A 19,618-nucleotide genomic window follows, 5' to 3' on the forward strand; every position below is an offset into this window, starting at 1 on the left:
CCAAATGCCCAAACAAATAATTTCTCAAAATAATAGTCAATAAAGCTTAAATAAACAAAAAACTATATATGTATACATATAATTTTACAAAGCCAAATTGGTATAAAAATAGATAAGTGTATAATACATAATTATTAGTTATGGTGTCTTCTATGGTTACTTTGTTTTTGACAAAGTATCATTACTTGGTGTGTTTTCACCATTGGATGATATAGTATAAAATTAATTCAATGGTGAAAACACACAAAGTCATGCTTACTTTGTTAAAAACAAAGTAAGCATAGCCTGGTTCTATTAGTTATATAACCCCAAAATAATTTTAATAAATAAATTACATAATTATGCATACATATATAAGGGACCAAATATCAAAAAGTTAGGAAAAGAGGGTTAAAAAGATATTTTTTCAAATTCCAACAGCTTTAGCGATGGAAGATCCATCGCTAAACTGCCTTTAGTGACAGAAATCGAAGAATTACAGAAACAGCTCCTATATTTTTCAGATTTGATGAAAAACATTAGATCTACTCTATTTCATCATTTTAGCCCCCAAACTACCCCAAATCGGGTCATGGTTTGTAATGGATGATTCTAAAACGACGTTTTATTGAAAATAATGGTTCAAAACGTTTATAAACACACGGATCTATGACGTTTGGATCCCGAACTACCCTTAATTCGGGTCACGGTTCGTATTGGGATCCAAAACGAAGTTTTTACCTTAAAACCAACACCAAATATTTAGTTAAATATAAAACTGAAATTAAATAAATAGATTCAAACAATAAAAAAGCGATAAATAAATAAACGGGTCTAGTTTCTCGGATTATTACCTCTCAATCGGTAATGGAAATCCCAAATCAAGTCGATTGATTGTGTTTTGAGTCGTTTTTTGGTGTTTTTTCTTTGGCTCGGGTCTCGTTGAATTTTTTCAGGGGTTCGGGTTTTTTTTCTCCCTCATTTGTGCATTGAGCTCCATCCTATTTATAGGCATGGAGCTCCCAAACTTAATTTATCTTTGGCTCCAAGCAAACTTGGAGCCAAAGATAAGCTAAATTAGCCTAGAAAATTTCATGGAAACTTCCCATTTTATTTTCATTTTATTTTTATTTTTTTATTTATTTATTTATTTATTTTTTTAAATAATAAAACAATGAGCACTTGGCTTTGGCCCTGGGCCGCGGGCCGCGGGCCGTCTAACGGCCCGTGACGAACATAGCGGCCCCCGACGGGGCCGCGTTTGTATATATAAAAAAGACAAAAATATTTAAAAAAAACCTAAAATTAACCAAAATCAATAACGGTTTTCATCGAAAATGATTTTTGTCAAAACCGATTTTATAAAATTAGCTTTTATAAAATCGATCTTTTTACAAAACTATTTTTTTATTGTTCGAACTCTAAAACAGAACCCCTATCGGCCCGAGATTTTATTAATAATGAAATACTCCGAACTCGGCGAAATGATTTAAGATTTCATTCGCGGAACCCATTCGCCTGTCATCTCGATTTGATTTCCGAATTCGATCAAACCAGTCTCCACGGTTCCTTCGAACAATGTTTTTATTTATTATTTTTATTGACTCATCATTTATTTTAATCGACTGATTTGCATCCCTTTTTATAATTTTTCTTCATCGGTCCTCCGACCCCGGTGTCTACAGTTGCCCCTACTTTTCTATTTTGATAGTGATGTATGTGCTTTTTCCAAAAAACTTTTTCTTGAATGCGACACATGCAATGGGAAATATATTAAAGTAAAAGACACAAATAGGGTGGGAGGAGAAATACCTGACCTCCACGTCGTGGGCTTTCAACTTGTCCCCAGTCCTTGCATCGGCTGTGAACGTTGATCTCCCTGCGTGATCCCTTGTCCTCGGTCTCTAAGTCGACCATCGAACCCTAGTCTATACATCAACCGCATGTATATAGCTCTTTCTAGCGACCTTAGTCTTTACCTCGACCGCAGGTATATAGCTCTTTCTAGCGACCCTAGTCTAAATCGACCGCAGGTATATAGCTCTTTCTAGCGACCCTAGTCTTTACATCGACCGCATGTATATAGCTCTTTCTAGCGACCCTAGTCTTTACGTCGACCACAGGTATATAGCTCTTTCTAGCGACCCTAGTCTAAATCGACCGCAGGTATATGGCTCTTTCTAGCGACTTTAGTCTAAATCGACCGCAGATATATAGCTCTTTCTAGCAACCCTAGTCTTTACGTCGACCGCAGGTATATAGCTCTTTCTAGCGACCCTAGTCTTTACATCGACCACAGGTATGTAGCTCTTTCTAGCGACCATGGTCTTCACGTCGACCGCATGTATATAGCTCTTTCTAGTGACCCTAGTCTTTACCTCGACCGCAGGCGTTCTTTCGTTTTGCATATCTCCAAATCAATCGTTCGACCCTAGCCTATACATCGATCGTAGGCGTTTTTTTTCATTTTGCATATCTCCAAATCAACCGTTCAACCCTAATCTCTACATCGATCACAGGCGTTCTTTGTTGATGATAGCTGAGTTTTATCACTTGTCCGAGAGTTTTTGACCGCGGTCGCTTTGATATTTGGGATTTATCACTCGTCCGAGAGTTTGGACTTAGGACCTCGTCCTAGAGGTTTCGACCGCAGTCGCTTGATATTTGGACTTTATCACTCGTCCGAGAGTTTTTGACCGCATTCGCTTTGATATTTGGGCTTTATCACTCGTCCGAGAGTTTGGACTTGGGACCTCGTCCTAGAGGTTTCGACCGTAGTCGCTTTGATATTTGGGCTTTATCACTCGTCCGAGAGTTTTTGACCGCAGTCGCTTTGATATTTGGACTTTATCACTCGTCCGAGAGTTTGGACTTAGGACCTCATCCTAGAGGTTTCGACCGCAGTCGCTTTTTTTTACCAAGATCGTCTGAGTTTGACCGGAGTCGATTATGCCGTAGACTGGAGTCCGTAGCGGGGCCTGTACCCATTGATGATGCCGTAGCGAGGCCTATGGCCATTGATGATGCCGTAGACCGGAGTCCATAGTGAGGCCTGTGCCCATTGATGATGCCGTAGACCGCAGTCCGTAGTGGGGCTTGTGCCCATTGATAATGCCGTAGACCGCAGTTCGTAGCGGGGCCTGTGCCCATTGATAATGCCGTAGACCGCAGTCCGTAGCGGGGCCTGTGCCCTTAGATCGAATTTTAATTTTCCTATCGAAGCCTGCCTAGACTTGTACGGATTTCGTGGAGCTATCCGAGTATTTCTGTGTGCGGCTTGACTTGAGTCACGCCCATCACCTGGTGGGTATTTTTATTATATAACCTAGTGTAGTGATATGTATGCACATGATTATGAATGAATGTATATATATTTTTCTCTTTTTTTTTACATTACTTCCCTCCTATTTTTCTTTACAGAGAGACCTCCATTCTATTGACCAGAGAGTACAGGAGAGCGTGGCGGTCGGGCGAGAGGATTCACTGCGGGATGATGATGCTCAGATCGGATGTCGTTATTGGGATATGGAGGATGAACGCTCCAGCTAGGAGGAGCGAGGCCTAGCAGACGAGGAGAGGAGCCGTGTGGATATAGAGGCCCGGCGGGCTACTGAGGAGAGTTCACGGATTGCGGTGGAGAGCCGCCGAGTTTCAGATGAGGGTTGGCAGGCGACTATGGATGCCCGTCGAGTTGCCTAGGAGGCCTTAGCCGAGGAGCGGGCTACTTACTTCAGAGATTTTGATCTGCTAGGGCACTTTTAGGATCTCGAATTTCCTTCGCATTGATATGACTGTCATTGTTTTGCCTTGTATCATCCCGATGTATAACTTGTATATATGGAAAGGAGTGGATATCGGTGTAGGCTTTTTATCTCGTAGTTAGAGAAAGGGAATGTATAACTCATGATTTATAATACAATGCATTCAGTCGATTGTAACTATTCCAATAATTCTCTTCAAATATATTCATGCCTTTATTTATTTACAAACAACAGAAATACTTAGCCAATTATACATTATTTTTGTAATTGCTCAAGATATAACTACTGTTACCAGGATCCGTATTTTTTCGGTTTTTAGATCCCAGCGATTTTTCAACTCTCCTTTTATTATGCCGGAATTTTCAAATGAGCGCCATCTTGGGTTTTCACTCTTTGGGATGTCCCTTATTGTTGCATAGATCGCCCTTTGCGGATTTTCAATCTATCGGGAATTTTTTTTTCTTTTTTTTACGAAAACTATTTCTTAAGCCTATCCAGATTGGTAGGTTCGGAGAACTCAATGCCATCCATCGTGGTTAGTTTCACCGCCCCTTTTCTTAGCATCTTCTTCACGGGAAACAGTCCTTCCTAGTTTGGCCTAAACTTGCCCCTAGGGTCAGTGTGCGTCATTCGAATCTGCTTCAGCACCATGTCCCCTTCTTTAATAGGACTAACCTTTACCTTTTTTATTGAAGGCTCGGGTTATCCTTCTCTGATATAGCTGCACGTGGTAAAGGGTCTCCATCCTTTGCTTGTCCACCAATGCCAACTGCTCATATCGCTTCTTCACCCATTCCGCTTCAGGAATCTCTACTTCTACCGCGATTCTTAGCGATCGCTTCTCAATCTCAATCGGCAGAACTACTTTTGCCCCATATACGAAGGAGAACAACGTTGCCCCAGTAGATGTTCTAACGGTCGTGCGATAGGCCCACAAAGCAAGTGGAAACTGCTCGTGCCAATTCCGGTGCGACTCCACTGTCTTTACGAGAATCCTCTTAAGGTTCTTATTAGCCGCCTCCACTGCCCCCATTAGCTTGCGGACGGTATGGCGAAGATCTGTGATGCTCAATACCGTATTCCTGGAAGAGACTTTTCACTTCCCCCTGAAACTGAACCCCATTATCCATGATCATGTGGTGAGGCACCCCAAACCTAGTGATGCTTTTCAATAAACTTCCTCATCTCTTCGATCCCAGCTTACTAAACAATTCTGCCTCAACCCACTTGGTGAAGTAATCAATGGCAACTGTAATGAACTTGTGTCCATTTGACGCATTAGGCCGCACCTCGCGGATGATGTCAATGCCCCAAGCTGCAAACGGCCAAATGGGTGCTAACACATGTAGTTCCATAACTGGTAGGTGATTATAATCCCCGTGGATTTGACAATCATGGAATTTCTTCGCATATTCGTTGCAATCTCTTTCCATGGTGAGCCAATAGAAGCCTTGCCTTACGATTTTCTTTGCTAACACTGCTCCTCCCATATGGGCTCCACAAATTCCCGAGTGCACTGACTCCATCGCTTCCCGGGCTTCTCCCTCGTTTAAACATCTCAATTGTAATCCATCGGTGTGCCTTTTATAGAGCAAGTCATTGTGGATGACGAACTGCTGGGCTAACCTTCTGATCACAGCCTGATCCCTAAACTCCAATTCTGCCGGATAAGTCCTATTTTTCATGAAATTCACGATATCGAAGTACCAAGGCTTCTCATCCATTCCTAACAACATCATATCTTCGTAGCACGGTTTGTGAGACCTCTTCAACACTAGAGGCTTTGAGGCAAGGTTCCAAGGATTATCCCATACCGACACCAAAGTGGCCAAAGCATCTGCCGCTTGGTTCTGCACTCGAGGAATATGATAAAAACGACATTCCTTGAACCTCAGTGCCAACCCTCCTAGCTGGTCTAAGTACGGGCGCAACCTTTCTTCTCTTACTTCCCAATTTCCCTGGGCTTGTTCGATGATCAACTTTGAATCGCCCTAAATTTCGACATACGATGCTCCAAGCGCTACTAACGATTCTAACCCATAGATGCATGCTTCATACTTGGCCATATTGTTGGTGAGAGGAAACAACAACTTCTTTGCCATTGGGATCCTTTCCCCTTCTGGTGAGATAAGTAACACTCCTACCTCGGCTCCATTCGAGTTAACCGCTTCATCAAAGAACATTTTCCACGGTATAATTTTTATTGCGTTCAGGTGCTCGTCGGGAAAATCATAGTTTATCTCCTCTTCTTCCGCGCTTAGGGGCTGATTGGCCAGAAATTCCGCTATGGCTCTCCCCTTGATAACCTTCTTCGTTACATATTCGATGTCGAATTCTGACAAAAGCAACGACCATCGGGCCAGCTTCCCCGTTAAGGTTGGAGTTCGGTACAGATACTTCACGGGATCCATCCGAGAAATAATGATCACTTTGTAAGACTGAAAATAGTGCCGCAGCTTCTTCATTAGCCATACTACTGCCACGCACGTCTTTTCGATCATATTATACTTAAGCTCGTATTCTAGGAACTTTTTACTCAGATAATACACCGCATGCTCCACCCCGGTGTCCCCTTCTTGGGCCAACATTGCTCCAATGGATCGCTCCTCGATCGCTACATATAGGAGAAGTGGTTTTCCGAGTTTAGGCGGTCTCAAAACCGGTGGATTAGTCAAATAGGTCCGGATGCTCTCCAACGCTTGCTGGCATTTGTCGTTCCAAACCGTCGGTTGATCTTTCCGCAGCAGCTTAAAGATTGGTTCGCAGATTGTGGTGAGTCGTGCTATGAACCGACTGATATACTGAACCTGCCCCAGGAATCCTCTCACTTCTTTCTCATTCTTCGGTGCCAGCATTTCCTGTATGGCCTTCACTTTATCGGGATCCACCTCAATCCCCTTGTTACTGATTACATAGCCTAGGATTTTCCCCGATGAAATGCCAAAGAAGCACTTCTTCGGGTTCAACCTTAGCTTGAATTCTGCGATTCGGGTCAAAAAATTCTCAAGTGCCGCGAAATGCCCCTCTCTTGTATCTGACTTGACCATCATATCATCCACATAGACCTCCACCTCTTTATGTATCATGTCGTGGAACAGTGCCGTAGCCATTCGCTGGTAAGTTGCCCCGGCGTTTTTCAAACCCAACGGCATAACTCTATAGCAGTATGTTCCCCATTCAGTAGTGAATGAGGTCTTTGCCTTGTGTTTCTCGGCCATCTAAACCTGTATGTAGCCCATAAAGCCATCCACATTTGTGTGTAAGACACTTGATGCTGCGCTGTCAATCAATACATCGATGTGAGGTAACGCAAACTCATCTTTGGGGCAAGCCTTGTTGAGATCCATATAATCGACGCACATTCGCACTTTGTCGTCTCTCTTTGTGATTGGCACTACATTTGCCACCCACGGAGGATAGTCGATTACTTCGACGAAACCTGCCTCTGACTGTTTTTTCACTTCCTCTCTGACCTTATCTGCCCATTCTGGCCTCATACGTCAGAGCTTTTACTTTACGGGCTTAGCATCGGGGTATGTTGGAATACGGTGAGCTACGATTGATTTATCAATTCCTGGCATGTCCTCGTATGTCCAAGCAAACACTATTTCATATTTTTTTATTTTTCTCTCAAATTCTTTCCTCTCTTCAGTAGTTAATTCTTGAGCAATTTGTATAAGTTTAGGATTTTCATCCGTGCCAAGATTGAAAGTTGACATTTCTATTGCAATGATTTCAAATGTAGGCATGTTATATGAATGAGAATGCATGGAATGATCAAAATCAACATTAAGCAAGTAAATAAAATCAGAATTCATTTCATTGATAGTTTTGGTGAGTACATCATCAGATTCAAACAAAGCGGTAATATAGTTGTCATCATCGGGGTTCTCGGGGTTCTCATGGGCCTTGGAGGTGCTTGGTTCATCCATCGCTCCCACGGTTGCCTATGCAGTGATAACTTGCTCCTCAGCATTCAGGTCAAGCATCATGATTTCCTCTATGAAGTAGCTTGCCTTTCCTTTGCCCCAGTCAATAACATCATTGAAGATCTCAAATCCTGACAGGACCTTTCCTTCGGCCACTCGGTCCGACTCATCATAACAGCAATTTCTGGCTCTTCATCAGACTCATCCCAGATATTGACTAGAGCTCTCTGATTGATACCTTCCTCGTCCGAGGAACTTCCCCAAATATCTACGACCATCAGATCCATCATATGAGGGACGTTCGGATTTACGTAGGAAGGGTCCGACGATCCATACCGAGCCCAGCCTATCAGTTTGTCATAATACTTTAAGAACACCCTGCTCAACCTCTTTGCCACAAGTGGAATAGCCCCCTTTCGGATGCACATGAGTTGCTCCTGATCGCTCAAGGTGACTTGACACGAGGCATACTTGAACCTCCATCTTCTTGCGTAATCCACGAATGCTTCCTCGAGAAACTGCTTGATCCTTTCAAAATCCTCCAACGACCCTGTCCATAGAATGTATGTCTTATATCTCCGTACAAAGGCCTCCATGAGGGATCCCCAGTCCCTCTTTGTCTTTGCCGAGAGCATTTGGTGCCACATCAAAGCTTCTCCTGTAAGTGTCTTTGGAAAATGCTGAATCAACTCACTTCGATAGAGTCCTGTGTCATACATGTAGGCACAGAAGCGGTTTATGTGATCGATGGGGTTCTCATCTCCCTTGTACTTAGCCATAGTTAACACCGCCTCAGGTGTCTCCTCGTCGGGTGACTCAGGCATTTCCTCTGGACGTCCCCATGCAGTGTATTTCTTGATGAACCTCTTAGTCATTTTTACCCAATTCACTTTAACGTACTTCGGAAGAGACATGTACCATACCAGGGACTCTCCTCCCAACGAGTTGCAAAACAAGCTCGTAATTTCCTCCTCTTTGAAGCCCAAGGGACCCATAGCAGACAGATAAAAATGCAGGTGCTCCATGGGGTCTTTGCCTTCATTATCCTTGCTGATAGTTGGCCACGGGCGTCTGATAGGCCCCACTTGCATTGCGCTATGTTTCGCCACCCGTGCTTCGGCTTTTCTATACCTCATCAAAAACAAGCTTGACATCAATGACCAATCATGCTTAGTCGAATCAGGTAGCGACTGAAACCACCTCAAAGTTTTGCCTACCAGCGACAAATAGAACTATGGAGCGACATCTTCCACCTTGTATGGCCCCCTAAACATAGCACACACATACCCATACAAATGGGCTTCGGGGTCTTCTACCCCACCGAACAAACTGAGCACAGATCTGACCCTCCGAGATGATACCTCCTTGGTTTCCTCTTTGTCTTTTATCACTTCCTCTGTTAGGCCTTCTCCTAAGGCGGATACATATAACCCATTTCCCACATTTATCTTCTCATCGGAGTCCAACAACTCCTCTTCTCCACAGAAAGACTCCACTACCACGCCTTCTCCAAGTCCAGATCCGATCATGCTTACCCTATGGTTAGGTAATGGATTACGCCTAGCGGAAGGGTTCGCTGACGATGGATCAACTATCTTCTTCTCCTCGATCAAATCCTGGATCTCATGCTTCAACCTCTCACAGTTTTCAATGGTGTGTCCGTAGTTACTATGGAACTCGCAATACCTCTTAGTTATCATCCGTGGTGTGGGTCATGTCTTGTTCTTGGGAGTAAGAGCTTTCAGCAACTCCTTTTTCTGCAATCGTTCGAAAACTTTTGCATAGGTCAGATCAAATTGGGCGAACTGCCTTTTCTCAATAGCATTGAGTTCAAGCACCTTACCGCAGTAGGTTCTACATTAGCACTTGGGCCTCCGGGACTATACCCCGACTTCGTCCATTTAGTATAAGCTCTTTTCAGCTCTCCATCCCCCTAAACTGTCAAAGTGTAGCTATACATCTGATTAAAATCGGTGAAAGGCATACACCGCAGCTCATTTTTAACATACGGCATAGTATTGCCGATTACCACCCGGATCTGACCCTGCTCCGACGGCTTCTGTTTTATAACTGTCGCCTTAGCTCTCCACCTACTCACAAAGTCGGACAAGGACTCCCCAACCTGCTGCTTGGTGCTCTCTAGCTCCCTCGAAGTAACCTCAAACATAGTGTTGAAGCTATATTGGGTGATGAATGCCTTCGCTAGTTCTTTCCAATCTCTCTTCGTTCCCAGCGGCAACGCATGAAACCACACGAGGGCAGCTCCTTCCAGATAGGCACTGAATAGCCCTAGGATCTGTTCCTCAATCAGAATTATGTGCTTCATCACTGCCATGTATTGGTTCACATGGGCAGTAGGATCCCCAATTCCATCAAACTTCTTCATGTTAGGGAGTCTGAACTCCACGTGGGTCTCACACTTCCTGTGTGATGTGTGGCTTTCATTCCCCTCCCTTTGCTTTCTCTTTCCCAAACTGCTTGTTATGCAATCCTGATGGTTACCTCCAAAATGGGGACCGGTGTTCACAATGTTCCCAGCTGGTTTACTACCACTTTTGTTACCCTTCATTGTAAGCTCAGTCAGCTGGACCGAAATTGTGGCTAGTTGACCTTTGATGTTGTCAACCAATATCTCTAGACCTGCTATTTTCTCCTCTGTCATAGACATACTGATCGATGACTGAGATGACTCAGACGAAGATGATTCAAAAGCCACAACTACTAACTGTGATGGTTCGGAACTGATAATCTGTAACTGGTCGAACTGTTTGACTAGCCGACTACTCTCACGGAACCACGACCTCTTAATGATGACGTCTGCGCGAGCGGTACCCATTAGTATGTATGCATGATTTTATATGCGTGAGTCGTGGTGTGTGCCGGATATATAAGATAAGAAGAACAAACGTTAGTCTAAGTTCACGTATCACAATATCTCTCTTCCACCCTTATTCCTCCACACACTCGATGGTCCAAGTCTATTTCCTAGGATTTTGGCATGGGCTCACATTGCGGTCCATAGGACACGTGACGCCGTCGATTATCGCGGAAAAATAAATCATTCATCAAATAATACAATTCATTCTGACGTATCGACGTTTAGTGACTAAGATATCGACCAAATTGTATTGTCCTTTTTAATAACTCGTCTTTTGTTATTTCGCGAGACGCGTTAGTTCGGGTTTTGACTCCCTTTGAGCGTATCTCGGATTTAGACGTGGTATGAGTTATTCTTTTGGTTCAATCGTTCGTTATTGACAATGATTCTTCCCCTTTTATTCGCGTGGGTTCGTGTCTCGATTTTTGGATTACGACGGGATCTTTTGGATCTATCGAGAGACGTAACCACGTGTTTGTTTAGTGACGATATCACTTTTGGATTTTATTTTAGGGAACGGAATCATCGCGTGACGTGTTTGTTTCTAGCGTCAAGAATCCGCTTGCTCGTTTTGGCTACGTGAAAAGACGGTGAGTCTTATTCGAGCGTATGACAATTTTTCGGCTAGCAACAAGTCTTTATTTCTTCTAATTCACGGAATATGTCATCTTAGTGTGGTTATAGAAAATCAACGTTTCGTTTAATCGCATGCTTATTCGAAGCAGGGCTATTGCCGTTCTCCTCATTTAGGCACGAATCCAACAAACACGCAAATCAGGCCATATTTCTTGTAGTTTTGGTAACGGTCGAAATGATCGAGCCATTAGTCAAACCCACAGTCTCGTCCATATGGTGCAATTATACGGCTTAGCTTAATTCGGCTTTATGATTTAAAGCGGCGTATATACCAGTTCGAGGCACGTATTCAACGACATTGGTTCATTTTCTTTAACTACTCTTAGGTTCGACACATATCGTAGATAAGGAATGATTTTGGTCGTTTTTATTTTCTTAGTCACTTTTGCTGATACGTCCATTTCTCCTTAGAACAACGCAAGGTATAATGTAAGAGCTCGTTTTTCATTCGGAAGGGACGGGCCACGTTTACGAAACTTTTTATGTTACAATGGGGTCATTCAAAACAGAAATGTTCTTTGTTTTCGTTTTGTCATAATCTCGTTTTATCCCAACGCATTTAAAGAATGTGAATAACGGCTACCGTTAATATAGTCTTTTGAATCGAGATATAACTATCCTTAATACCAAACCGATTTGTACTAATACGCGCTTACATCACGACGTATTTCCTGAACATGTGCCTTCTTCGGGACACGAAAAGGGACCAAGCGGGTCGCACAAGTTCATTCACACGAGATGACTAAGTCGTCTTTAGTTCAAGTCGTTTCGATGTTTTGGGGTAGTTTATATATCGGTTCAAGAGTATATATTAACGTATCGTTTCTTTTTCTTTATGTATTTTAGGATTAGACACGTATCATGGAAATTTGAAAACACGAATTGATTCATTTATCACATAAAAACTTGTAACGGGTAATCCTAGGGAAACTTATAAGGCTACTATATGCTGACATGGCTGATCGCGGGACCTCACAGGACCGCACGAATTCGCCCCTATCGAATGGATGGGGACCCTTTAGCGCCTTACTATAAGGGGGAACTTACACTAGCCTCTTTCGAGCGACGAATGGACTCTCAATAGAGGTTTCGCGGAAATTACCCAAAAGGTTTGCAATAATGCTTATGAATGCATACGAAAAGAAATACTACGATCTGTCCCCGTTATGGGCTTAATACACGCCTTCTGGAATCAAATTTCTCGCTTCCCCAGCAGAGTCTCCACTTGTAGGTGCCGCGGCCTCGCCCGGAAGACCCAGGGGGTGGACACCATTGATGACAGATGCTGTGATTGGCGCCGAAAGCAACCAATCGCGGAATCAAGCTGCTCGGTAGGGCCGGAGCTCGGAGTATGGAAGAGTCGCCACCCAAGAATGGGAAATGAACACCGATCCCTTGCGGGAGACCGGTGAGGGTTTGGGAAATTCGGGTATGAGCCGAGAAGGCTAGCTCCTTTCCAGAGAAAGGCTACTAGGCACCCCAACATCGCCCAGTTCTGAACCACCGGCCTCCTACTTAGCATGTTAGGCGCTAACGGACTAATCACATATTTCTTTAAGTTTAAAATTCATTTGAAACCTTTTCTTTCTCATTTTTGAAAACCGTTTTAAGCATATGTTGTAACGCCCGCAAAATCATATATAGACATTTATTATATTTATATGGATATATTTTATTTGCATTATCCTATTTAAAAAAAAATATTAGATTGTAAAATAATTAATCGAAATTGTAATACGAATTGTTAAATTTATATATATATATATATTAAAGTTTACCGAAATATATGTACAAATATAATAAAGTAAATAGTTGTAATTTAACGAAATACCTTTTAAAATAATTTCTATTAAATTCCTATTTTGCCCAAAACCCTAACCAATGCTCTTTATATATATAATTGTGCGGCAAATAAGAAAGGGGGGGCAGTTTGGTTTATTTTTTCTGTATGCCGCAGTCAAAAGCTTGCTTCTCCATGGAAAAGCAAATTTGAAAGGTATTTCTTTGTATTTTTTTTTACTATTAAATTTTAAGAATATTGTATATGGAAAAAGGAATTTATGTATTTTCCCACTTTCTTGATTTCCACAAAATGATTCCAGAACCATTGAATCATTGCAGAAAAATGGTTTTCTATTTTAATTAATTAGTTTGCTATTTTAACTTTTCTTATAATCATGGTGGAGAAAGGTTTTTCCAAATTATAATAATAATTATTATTATTATTAGTAACTTGAAGATAAGTTTCATCTATCCATAGAGTTTAATTGTTTCAAAAAAAAAAGGAACTTATTAATAATGTGACATGATGCTTGAGTAATTAGTGTGACTAAATTATTTTTAGGATATCAGAGTCAACCGAAGATAGGTTGGAAGAGTTCGTTGGGTAATTAGATTTGCTTTGGATATTTGAGGTAAGTGGTTAATTAAATATATAGTATATGTGTCGTATGTTTGGGTGCTATAATTGACTTGGTGTAATAATTGCTTATTGATTTGAGTTATATGTTTGACATGTATACTTGATATGTATGATGATTTCGGTGACGTGAATGAATTGAATTTGATATTGATGGTTGATATTTATGATGATTGCGGTGACGTGAATGAATTGAATTTGATATTTGATGGTTGTGAGGACATGAATGGTTTTTAGACCGAGACTTATTGATGATAGAATGTAAATTTGTCATGATACATTTGATAAACTTGGATAATATGAAAGACTGGAAAGTTATGAGAATAAGAGCTTATCTAGGATAGTATATTCAATGGTTGCGACTGAATTGAGAAAAATGAATATTGTGATCACGTGAAATATAAACACCGAGTATTTGTTACGACAGGGTGTTAAGGTACCGGGTATTTGTTACGACAGGGTACCTAAAGATAAGAGACGGGATACCGGGTATTTGTTACGATTTTATTGGCCAAGCAACCATTGGGTATTACTAGACTAGAGTAAGCAGGGCCCTTTGAATAAATTAATAATATTCTTTTTTTACTATTTGATGGTTTGCTTGATAACTAATAATTATTAAGTGCATGTAAACTGAATTGTATGCGCGTGTGGTTGTGCTATGTATTTAATTGGCTATCTTACTGGGCTCCCCAAGCTCACCCCACTCTCCACTAGTTTTCTTTCAGGTTAATGTCATTAAATGCTTCGTGATGCTCGTCTGGATCGGCCAGTATGTAGAGTCGTCATTTAATTAAGTGTTTGTTTTTATTTTATAAAGGTTTTTATTGGTCTGTGAACATCAATTTGATGATACGTTGAATAGAAATTTATTATTGTCTATATAATTAGACTTTTTTGAAAAAGGGGTGTTACATTAATTGGTATCAGAGCGGGTCTACGTTCCTAGGAATAGAGTATCAAGAGATTGGGTACATACTGGTTGAGCGTCTAATGAAAATTTCATAGAGTCGTGACATTAATTACTTGTTAATTTTGAGGAGGAAATTCTAAAAAAAAGGGTTAACTTTTTAAAATAAAATGATCGAAATAATACTAATGCTTTTCTAAGCCGGGTAGGTCTTTCGTAAAGGGTTGCGAATCAGCAGGTTTGGAGGCGAGCCAGTTTAGAATCGGTAGCTATGAAACTAGCTCTAGCTTGACCTTTAGCTTTAATAATTGGTACCATAATTATTGTGTTATATGTGTGGGACATAAAGGGAGTTGATCCTGGTCGAGATAAATAGATTTAGGGATTCATACTTAGCAAAAAGGAAAGAAGAAGTGGGGATGGGAATGAAGCGAAGATACTTTAAAAAAAATATATATATATAGAAAAAAAAAAATCGAACCTGAGGTATTTGATTGATCAGTTACAGTTACAGTTGCAGCTTAAGACTCCAACAGTAGCATTGGCTGCTATGTTTGGAGTTGTGATATTCTATTAGCTATAGTGTTGGGTCAACCAGTCACAATAGAGGGAATTGTGTTATAATTGGTGCTTAGGCTACTGCTATTCATAAGTTTATGGTCATTTTCTACTTTTTCATACTTGAAATTGTTCTTTTCTTATTAAGAAAAAAAAGGCTTATATGTTTCTATCTTCCTTATTAGTAATTAATACTCTGCGCAAATTCAATTATCATGTAGTATTTAGTTATAGCTATTATTTTACTTTAAATTCAGTTTGTATTTAAAACTATTTATTGCTAATCTCTAAAATTAATACTTTTTATTTCAAACAAAATCCTATTATTATTATTTCTAATCCCTAAAATAATATAATAATAGTAGATTATATATATATATATATATATATATATATATATATTAATTGTATTGATAAATCATTTTATTATTTTAGTCATTTTATAAAAAATAAATAAAATTAACCTTTTAAAATTTATAACTTTTTTTTCTATAATTTTTGCTTTTCATGTTAAGCTGTATTGTGATTAAAAAAAAATGTTAAGCTGTATTGAAAAAAAAAATTTCAAGGATTTCGTTTTCTTCATCTTTATTAATAGATATTTTAATTAGATTCATGATCATTGGTTCCATTATAGTTTTTAATTTTTATAATTATTGGTTCAATTAATAATTTTTTATTTTTAGTTGTTTTTCAAACTTATTTAATTGTATTGTGGAAACTCGTTACATAAAGAAGAATTATATTTTTTTTATTTGGATGAATAACCTGTTATTTCCCTTGTAAATTTGAAAAATTTCCCCAAAAAGTTTTATGTAGAAATAGATATTTCCGTACAAATAAGATTTGATTTTATTTTCAATTTAAAGCTAAGTTTGGATGCATTATATTATTTATTTTTTTGTTGGTCGTCTACAAGTTAAATTAATTTTATAATATTAATACGATAAATATACATTCCTTTAAAAATTTATCTCACTTGATCGTTTATTGGAATCTGGTTTTTGTCTAAAATGAAGAAGAATGAATTATCTTTTTTTTTTATCTTTAAGATGATTTGTTTTATGGAATTAATTTTTTTATTAATAAATTGTGAATTTTCACCTTATTATATATTTTTGCTGGTTACTTTGTTTTGAATATAGTTCGTATATAGTTTAACATAGACCACTTGTAAAATTTTGGGATGAAATTTCTTTTTAGGGAGAAGAACTGTATCGTCCGTAAAAATAATTCATATAAATGTAAATTATATTTATGTATTTTTTTTATAATTCATTATGGCATGAAATAATAATAATTTATTTCTAATGAAAATGTGCAATTTTTGTTTATTAGGAATTTTGGTTGGTTATTTAATTAAGTGTTTTGAATTAGTTACATCTCTTTTTTTTATGTTAATGATAATGTGATATATAAAAAGGAAAAAAAATTTGAAATTTTAGTTTTGGAAAAAAAAAGGCGTGGTCCTTCTTTTTTGGAAATGATAGGTAGAATATTTATTTTCAATATAGATTGAGTTTTTGTCAAACTCTAGTTTGGTTAGTTTTCCATTTTTAAAATAAAAACTACCCAAATTCCACGGAGAGGGATATTCACGGAAAAAAAAGAAGAAAAAAAAAACCCTGAGTTTTATTATTTTTTTTTGGTTCCTTTCGCTCGGTAAGGAGACACGAAAGATCAAGTGAAAGATAGGCTGAAAAAGTTAGTTGATTAATTATACTTGTAAATTTTGGTTTTTAAAATAAACAGTTGATTAAATATATGGTACGTTTGTTGTTATGATGACTTTTTGATATTGATCGTTTATTGGTTTGATTAGTATGTTTGAAATGTGTATGTGATACAATGATGTTGATTATGTTAGTATGGATAGACTTGAGAAGGATATTAAGGACGATAACGACAGATTAGTATATTCAATGGTTGCTATGAAATGAGAATAATGATTATTTGACATCGGGTATTTGTTACGATAGGGTGTCAATATACCGGATATTTGTTACGATAGGTGTCCAGGTACCAGGTATTTGTTACGATAGGGTACCTATAGATATATCATTGAGGTACCGGGTATTTGTTACGATAGGGTACACTCATGATAATATGACTATGCAACCATTGAGTACTACTAGACTAGTATAAGTAGTGGCGAAATAAATAATTTATTTGTTGAATAGTAATTTGATTAATGTTTGATAACTTATTAATTAAAATGCACAATTTTAGTTACTGATGTTTGTTCAGATCAACCAGGGTGTGAAATTGTCAACCTTAGAATTATTATTATTAATATTATTATTTATTAAAAATTTAGGTTGTGTTGATTTTATTCCAGCAGAGCTTTTAGTGAGATTAATCGTATCAGTTTTGAGGTTACTTTAAGTAAAAATTATTGATGTCTACATATTTATGGTTTGTGAAAATGTGTGATACATTTAATTGTTTTGTTTTGGATAAATTAAATTTATCGATTTCAATATTTGAAAATTTCATCTCTATATTTTTACTTTTGATAATTTAATTTCTAGAGTTTTTTAGTCGATTTAATATTAACTTGCATCACTTTTGAATTTCGAGGACGAAATTCTTTTTAGAGGGGAAGAACTGTAACGCCCGCAAAATCATATATAGACATTTATTATATTTATATGGATATATTTTATTTGCATTATCCTATTTAAAAAAAATATTAGATTGTAAAATAATTAATCGAAATTGTAATACGAATTGTTAAATTTATATATATATATATATATATATATATATATATATTAAAGTTTACCGAAATATATGTACAAATATAATAAAGTAAATAGTTGTAATTTAACGAAATACCTTTTAAAATAATTTCTATTAAATTCCTATTTTGCCCAAAACCCTAACCAATGCTCTTTATATATATAATTGTGCGGCAAATAAGAAAGGGGGGGCAGTTTGGTTTATTTCTTCTGTATGCCGCAGTCAAAAGCTTGCTTCTCCATGGAAAAGCAAATTTGAAAGGTATTTCTTTGTATTTTTTTTACTATTAAATTTTAAGAATATTGTATATGGAAAAAGGAATTTATGTATTTTCCCACTTTCTTGATTTCCACAAAATGATTCCAGAACCATTGAATCATTGCAGAAAAATGGTTTTCTATTTTAATTAATTAGTTTGCTATTTTAACTTTTCTTATAATCATGGTGGAGAAAGGTTTTTCCAAATTATAATAATAATTATTATTATTATTAGTAACTTGAAGATAAGTTTCATCTATCCATAGAGTTTAATTGTTTCAAAAAAAAAAAAGGAACTTATTAATAATGTGACATGATGCTTGAGTAATTAGTGTGACTAAATTATTTTTAGGATATCAGAGTCAACCGAAGATATGCTAGAAGAGTTCGTTGGGTAATTAGATTTGCTTTGGATATTTGAGGTAAGTGGTTAATTAAATATATAGTATATGTGTCGTATGTTTGGGTGCTATAATTGACTTGGTGTAATAATTGCTTATTGATTTGAGTTATATGTTTGACATGTATACTTGATATGTATGATGATTTCGGTGACGTGAATGAATTGAATTTGATATTGATGGTTGATATTTATGATGATTGCGGTGACGTGAACGAATTGAATTTGATATTTGATGGTTGTGAGGACATGAATGGTTTTTAGACCGAGACTTATTGATGATAGAATGTAAATTTGTCATGATACATTTGATAAACTTGGATAATATGAAAGACTGGAAAGTTATGAGAATAAGAGCTTATCTAGGATAGTATATTCAATGGTTGCGACTGAATTGAGAAAAATGAATATTGTGATCACGTGAAATATAAACACCGGGTATTTGTTACGACATGGTGTTAAGGTACCGGGTATTTGTTACGACAGGGTACCTAAAGATAAGAGACGGGATACCGGGTATTTGTTACGACAGGGTATCCCAGGATATGATTTTATTGGCCAAGCAACCATTGGGTATTACTAGACTAGAGTAAGCAGGGCCCTTTGAATAAACTAATAATATTCTTTTTTTACTATTTGATGGTTTGCTTGATAACTAATAATTATTAAGTGCATGTAAACTGAATTGTATGCGCGTGTAGTTGTGCTATGTATTTAATTGGCTATCTTACTGGGCTCCCCAAGCTCACCCCACTCTCCACTAGTTTTCTTTCAGGTTAATGTCATTAAATGCTTCGTGATGCTCGTCTGGATCGGCCAGTATGTAGAGTCGTCATTTAATTAAGTGTTTGTTTTTATTTTATAAAGGTTTTTATTGGTCTATGAACATCAATTTGATGATACGTTGAATAGAAATTTATTATTGTCTATATAATTAGAGTTTTTTTGAAAAAGGGGTGTTACATATGTTATTGAAAGCCATTTTAATAAAGAATCACTCATTTACATAAATTTAGAGTATGTAGAAGAAGGAGGGAGATAGAAGGAAGAATGAGTTTATTTACAACGTGAATTATGCTTTATACTATACGTTAAATCTAAACTAATCTCACTCCCCAAAAGAAGGTTTATTTACATGGTTCGTACCT

General features: G+C 37.9%; 2 long non-coding RNA genes across 2 annotated transcripts; both read left to right on the forward strand.

The window, feature by feature from the left end:
- The first annotated feature begins 13,107 nt into the window (after nt 1-13,107).
- Nucleotides 13,108-14,483, forward strand: LOC136232390 (uncharacterized). The gene is made up of 3 exons (XR_010690480.1): nt 13,108-13,179; nt 13,528-13,597; nt 14,331-14,483. It is a non-coding gene; the product is annotated as an uncharacterized lncRNA (long non-coding RNA).
- A 3,512-nt stretch (nt 14,484-17,995) lies between these two features.
- Nucleotides 17,996-19,418, forward strand: LOC136232229 (uncharacterized). The gene is made up of 3 exons (XR_010690413.1): nt 17,996-18,073; nt 18,423-18,492; nt 19,246-19,418. It is a non-coding gene; the product is annotated as an uncharacterized lncRNA (long non-coding RNA).
- Nucleotides 19,419-19,618: the final 200 nt, after the last annotated feature.

This window comes from Euphorbia lathyris, chromosome 6, assembly GCF_963576675.1.
Source record: "Euphorbia lathyris chromosome 6, ddEupLath1.1, whole genome shotgun sequence".
NCBI lineage: Eukaryota > Viridiplantae > Streptophyta > Magnoliopsida > Malpighiales > Euphorbiaceae > Euphorbia > Euphorbia lathyris.